The sequence below is a fragment of the Cavia porcellus genome, unplaced genomic scaffold (assembly GCF_034190915.1).
Source record: "Cavia porcellus strain 051 isolate PalLab524CR breed Dunkin Hartley unplaced genomic scaffold, mCavPor4.1 scaffold_17, whole genome shotgun sequence".
Lineage (NCBI taxonomy): Eukaryota > Metazoa > Chordata > Mammalia > Rodentia > Caviidae > Cavia > Cavia porcellus.
In genome coordinates this window covers 30,383,668-30,389,516 of record NW_026947500.1, presented here as the reverse complement: position 1 = coordinate 30,389,516, position 5,849 = coordinate 30,383,668, and the positions used below count along the sequence as shown (strand labels likewise).

The window sequence follows — 5,849 nt, the reverse complement described above, 5'->3', positions numbered from 1 at the left end:
ATGATGATCAAGAACAAAGAACTTCCTGCCAGAAACTAAGTAAGCCAGGGCTAAAAGAAAAAAATAAAATTGTCGACCCAGAATTCTATACCCACTTACAACACCACCTGACAAAAACGAACAGCTTAAGTATAAATATAACAAAACTGTGCAGATTATATATGCTGAAAACTATGAAACATTCCTGAAGAAATCAAAAAAGATCTAAATAAATAGACAGCTACAATGTATTTATGAGTTGGATGATTCAATATTGAGATATCAGTACTGTCCAGATTGATCTAAATATTCATAAATCCCAATAATTTTTTAGTTAAAAATACATAATCCAAAAAACTCACATAATTCATTTATTTTATAGTGCATCAAAAGAAATTAACATCACAGACAAAGACTAGAAAGGGAGAACCACCACTTTAAATACACAGTCATTTTCAGCCATTTATACTTTTCTGTGGTACGTGAAAGTAATCATTAACATTTCTGAAGTCAAATGTAACTTTTGGGGACATACATTGTTATTCTTGAGAGTAATAATTCCATTCATTTCCAGGTTTGCTTACTGTATGACTGGGTAACACAAGGCACGTAACCCTCCTATCTATCACGCTGCAAGGCTGATCAGGTGCCTTGAGAAAGAGTTGATTAAACCACAGGATAGAAATACAGAGGAGAAACCTTTGGACTGTCTATTTAAAAATCTAAGTAAAGTGATTACTAAAAAGCTTACTTTAAGCACACTTTCACTGGCTTTTTGTTTATAACAAACAACAAACTTCTTAACTGTTGCAATAGGCCTGACTATTGTAATTTGACCAAATGCACCCTTCCAGTAAACTTCAAACTACAACAACAACAACAACAAAAATCCCTGCCTTTTCATATAGTAAGAAAGAGGGTTGAAACAGTTCATTCCGGGACACATGAAAATGACACACTGCGGCATGTGTTGGTTTTAATTTGTTGTCCTGTTACCAAAGTAAAGTTCTGAGGGCTGCAGTTAAAACATTCCAAGTCCCCTCTTCCATCTTTATTGATTCGCAAGATTTTACACAGAAAATTCTTTGGGGACCAGAATAGCAGTGCTTGCATCACACTGTTTCCAAGATTGCAAGTTTAAAAAGCAAACTGTTTATTTTCTTAAAAATTCCTGATTTGAGTCAGATATAGGGAGAGAGGAAAAAAATAGCACATATTTGAAGGTTACATGGTCTGAAAGTGGTGGCAATGTTGTCCTTGGAAGAGTAGATATATATATATATATACTCAGGGTCTCACTATGTAGTTCAGGCTAGACTTGAGCTCGATTTGTAGCCCCGGCCAGTCTCGAACTTGCAACAATCCTCCTGCTTCAGCTTCCTGAGTGCTAGGATTTGGAACATATATTTTAAATATTCAAAAAAGCTCAACCTCAAGCAGCAATAAATACAAGCAAAAGTGATTTAACCCTTAAAATGAATATTTAGAAAAACCTCTCTACATACAAGTGAAGGAATATGTAACACTTTCATGTGGAAAAAAAGTAATAAAAGATTTGCTCATACAGGTAGCTGAAATCTGCTATTCCAGTCTGCATGCCCCCCGTAAAGATGGGAGGCACAGAAATGGGTGACTTCATGGCTCACTATTTTACAGCCTTTTGGTCCTAGGACACCATCACCACAAAATTTATTCCTTTTGTTATAGTTATTAATTTTTCTTTTTTTCTTCCTGGTTTTGTTTTTTGTTTTGTTTTGTTTTACAGCATGCCAAATACTTTGCCATACGTGATGGCCTTCAACAATCTCTCTAAGTATTTTTTTGCTTGACTATTCCAGAAGTAAAAGGCTATTAAAAATAAAATAGGAGATGTAGGTAACCTTTCTGTATCTGGGCCATTTTGGGCTATAATCATCTTTAATTTTTCTAGCCTTTCCACAGGTGCTCTGCCTGTGCCCACTGTACATGGCAAGAAGAATCTTTCTTATTGGGAACCCAGCCAAAAGTTCCGATTGTCAGTCTCAAGAGTGCTGCGAGAAAGATTAAAAACAGAAAGCTAGTTTGGCTCAGTGGCACAAACACCTGCCTAGCAAATGTGAGGTCATGAGTTGGGTCCCCAGTACTCCCCCCCAAAACAAAGCAAAGCAAAATAAAACAACAACAACCAAAAAACCCACCAGAGACAAGTATCATATTCCAACATTGGCTGGGAAGTCAATGTCTCTGGATCCCACTTCGCACACTCCCCAAACAACCACTATTTATTTGGTCTGTACAGTGATAGGTGGGGTTAGCAAAGGATTGCAATTCATCCAATGACTCCAGCTCCAGAAGGCATAGATAATCTTATGTTTGAAGTATTCAGATTATAATCCTGTGATGATTTAAGAAGCATAGATGATCTTATGCTTTAGAAATATCTTGTCATTGAGTATAATCCTCAAATGACTTAAGAAGGCATAGATGATTTTATGCTTGGAAGAGTCATTGGGAAATCCCAGATGGGTGGTATCAACAAACCCAATCCGTCTTTTCATCCCACAGGGAAATATACAAAACCAGTCACTATGAATTTGTGGTCCCCAACAATTTCTGATAACCAGTGAGGGAATGAAAGGTTTCCCAGAATCCCTAATCCCAACAGAACTCCTGGTATAACCACTGTCATGTTCTGTAGTTTCTGCTAGGGCTTGAAAATCTCGATTCTGGCTTCTGCATATAAGCAATTCAGTTTCTTCTTGTCTAAATACTTTAAGGGAGAATCATGGGTCACCATATGAAAATCTCTGAAAAGCCTTGAACTGTTTTTCTACCGATTTATTGAGACAATAGCCAGAAACAAAGATTGACAAATTCCTTCCTTTTTCCTCTGTAATTGGAACTTTATCACATTTTTCCTTAGATTATAGCAAATTGATCATCATGTCATCGTCCACATCTCGTTCATATTCCAGTAAGTCTTTTAAACTTTGATGGAAAAATGGGGTGGGAGTCCCCCCAGTCACCAAAAGTCCCCCCCACATTAGCTTCCTATAACCAATCAGGGGGAATTGAACATCCAGGAGAAAGTTCTAGTAAACAGCCAGACCCAGTACTATGCCAATCAGAGCCTAACTTCAAAAGAAGATGAATTAAACCAAAATAACTTTGTAGAGTCATCATATGTGAACATACCAATATCTGGATTAAAGATTTTCTCCTAAACCTAATGCAAAAAATTTCTTTGAAAGCACTACCTTCGTCAGCTCCTTGCTTTCCTTCAAATTTCGTGTACAGCCATTTCAAGTCTGTGGGATTTTCCATACCAGTCATCTCCAGCTGGAAAAGTACCTCATCAATGATATGCTAATAGCTGACTGTGAGTCTCAAATATGGATTCAGCTGCTGTCCATGAACTATGCTGTAGGGAGCCATGATTCTTCATTCACCGTACATGTGACTTCTATTTTCATAGTATGATCCCCAATTTTTTGTGACAGCATTCAATATAAAGGAACTTGTCATAAAAGAAAATCTGTTCTGTTTCATTCTACTTCTATTATTATTATTATTATTATTATTGATACAGGGTTTCACTATGCAGTTCAGGCTGGATTTGAACTCACTTTGTAGCCCATGCTGGCCTCAAACTTGTAATGATCCTCCTGTTTCAGCCTCTTGAGCGCTGGGATTACAGGCATGTGCCACCATGCCCAGTTGTTCTCTGTTTCTACTCTGAAAAAAATCAGAATATGTATCCATTTCTAGACATCATTCAGTCATTCACTAATGAATGCCTCAAAAGAGATAAGTGATTTTAACAGTTCAGAATTATAACAACAAGTTCGGTTTCCAGTGAGTTCTCTTGAGGACCTTCGATGTTTCTTCTTTCCTCCCCTCAAAAGCTCTTGAAGTGTCAATTTGTTGGATGCAGCAATGGGCTCTTCACCATCTTCTTCATTCTGATTTGTGTTCGTTTCGTCTTCCACTACGTTTGTGTTTTTAAGCCCTTTGAAGTAGCAATCATAACATCACCTTCGTTCACTAGATTTTAACTCATGTATTCATTGCTTATGTCTTTGTAAGTAATAAATTGCTCAAATGTTTCCATCATTCTCTGAATCTGGCCAGCACTATATTTACACCACTGTCTAACCAGTTTTCTTGGGTAGCAAGGGGTAACTAGCTCACTATTTTGCAAAACAATGACAATGTCATTTCCAGCATTCAGGACTGTGGAGATTCCTGTTCTCCACTGCAATAGTGAGCAAATGCAGACAGTTAGGATCGGGAATCAAGTTGCATTCTATATTAGGTTACAAATATACAAGTGCATTAAGAAACACAGTTTCTAGTTTTTTATTAATGAGCAACCTGGTATAGACCCTTCTAATAGCATCAGTATCCACAGACACATCATCAGGACCTAACTTTGGTAAATGGCTGTCTCTTTGTAAGCTATCACTTATGTGGGAGGAAGGTGCTTCCAAATCTTCTTCCATTGCAGCAGCAGAACATGAGGCTTTTTCTTTTTTATCTTCATCCTTTCCTTGAAGATTTTAGTTCTTCTTTGGTGTGTTGTTCAACCTTCCAAAAGTTCTATACCAATGCCTCTCTGCACTAGAAAAAAATCTCTGCCAATAACATGGATCAAAAGGGAATAATCCTCTCTCTCTCTCTCTCTCTCTCTCTCTCTCTCTCTCTCTCTCTCTCCATTTTTCAAGAATTCCATACACCAGCTCCTCAATAAGATAAACCACATCTTTGAAATCAGTTCTAGGCCAGGCATAGTGGCACATACCTGTGATCCCAGCACTTGGGAGGCGGAGACAGGAGGTTCACTGCAAATTAAAGCACAGCTTGTGCTGCATAGTGAGTTCAAACCCAGCCTGGAATACACACTGTGAGACCCTGTCTCTGAAAAAAAAATCAATTGTAGCTCTTTTTCTATCCCTCTTGCTCATTTCTATATCAAAATTATTAGGTGCACTTTTGAGTCTCAAGGTAAGCTGAGCTTTCTCCTTTCTTGGAGGAATGAAGATCACAGAGTTTTGCATTAATCTTATAAAGCTTGAGGGCTTTAATGCTGCTTGCATTGTTATCCATACAAAGAAAAGTTGGACAGAAAGCACAAAACTCATTCATGCGGGCCTCATTTCCACAGCACTCAGTGGTAATAGCGTTCTATTAGACGCTTTGCAACTGCTCGATTCCCGGAGAGAAATGATAATGATGGCCTTAACACTGGTCTGGGGGCACTTCAACATTTAGAGTAAACTGAAAATTTATTTAAACAATCTTGCTTTTATGAGCCATAAATCACTTGATTAATTTATCCTTGCTCCGTTTATAGTAATTACATTCATCTAGCTTCAGTGTCGTCAGACTGGAGTTCTCCTGGTGATCTTTTATTAGCTGTGGCCATTTGATGACATCAGGGTGTTCACAGCTTTGCTTTGAGTCACTGGTTAAAAGCAGGCTGTCACACGAGTCTAGCTGCTAACTTGATCTGATTATGAGCTCAATAACTAAGAGTTAGTGAATTCTAAAACCAGCCTCTGGTTTTTTAATCTCTCGTCACTCCCTTACCTAGAATGAGGACTCTGGGGTTGTAGTTGCCCCCCACCCCACCCGCTCCACCCACATTTCAGCCACCCCCCCCCACTTCGGTCACCATAAGCGCTCATGAGATACCCACACAACCTTCTCCAGAAGTCAGGACCAGGACACAACATGCCTGGGTAGCCAAGAACCTGGTCCTCATCACCAGCTCAATTCTAATAATTTTCCCAGTGAAAATCTTTGTAACTATTGTCCAGTTGACCTAAAAATTCTCATAGAAATACAAAAAGCAAGAATAATAAAAGTATCTTAGAAAAGGAAGAACGAAG

At 38.3% G+C, this 5,849-nt stretch overlaps 1 pseudogene; it reads right to left on the bottom strand.

Annotated features, from left to right (window-relative positions):
• Positions 1-1,738: 1,738 nt before the first annotated feature.
• On the bottom strand, positions 1,739-5,383 carry LOC106027341 (ubiquitin-protein ligase E3A-like; annotated as a pseudogene).
• Positions 5,384-5,849: the final 466 nt, after the last annotated feature.